General features: G+C 34.8%; 1 protein-coding gene across 1 annotated transcript in view; it reads left to right on the top strand.

Moving 5' to 3' along the window:
* The window catches only part of LOC119585732 (transient receptor potential channel pyrexia-like), a gene marked incomplete in the record, with an annotated part of 81321 nt that extends 80932 nt beyond the window's left edge, over nucleotides 1–389 (top strand). Inside the window, 1 exon segment of the mRNA XM_037934424.1 lies at nucleotides 1–389.
* Between the last annotated feature and the right edge of the window lie 51 nt (nucleotides 390–440).

Raw genomic sequence — 440 nt, 5'->3', positions numbered from 1 at the left:
ACTAAGAAGAGATCATGTTGACAAAGTGAAAGAAAGAAAATCTATAAAGTATTGTATCATTCGCTGTGAGATAACACATTCGCAATCATACTTTCTTTATAACGCCACTGCTGTCAGAGAGTGTCTTTGTTACGTGTTGTAACGCTGTACATATTTAGCACGTATTTTTGCCCCCCCCCCCCCGAATCGACATAAACGGTGCTGCAGATTAAACTCTTCAATAACATTAAACATAGTTTACTAAAAGTGTAAATAAAAAATGAAGCGAAACTTTGCCAAAATAGAAGAGAAAAATATCCATCGCGGCAGAATTGTTATTATTTCTTTCTCTGAATATCAAAATATTCAGACATAATAAGACTACGGACGCATTTGCAAACAAGAAGGAGTTAAGAAGTCGTAAATTGTTATCATTAATGCCTAAACTATTGCCTTTTCCC

This window comes from Penaeus monodon, chromosome 20 (genome assembly GCF_015228065.2).
Source record: "Penaeus monodon isolate SGIC_2016 chromosome 20, NSTDA_Pmon_1, whole genome shotgun sequence".
NCBI classification, from domain to species: Eukaryota; Metazoa; Arthropoda; class Malacostraca; order Decapoda; family Penaeidae; genus Penaeus; species Penaeus monodon.
The sequence above is the reverse complement of the archived record's forward strand: the minus strand, read 5'-3'. Positions and strand labels throughout refer to the sequence as shown.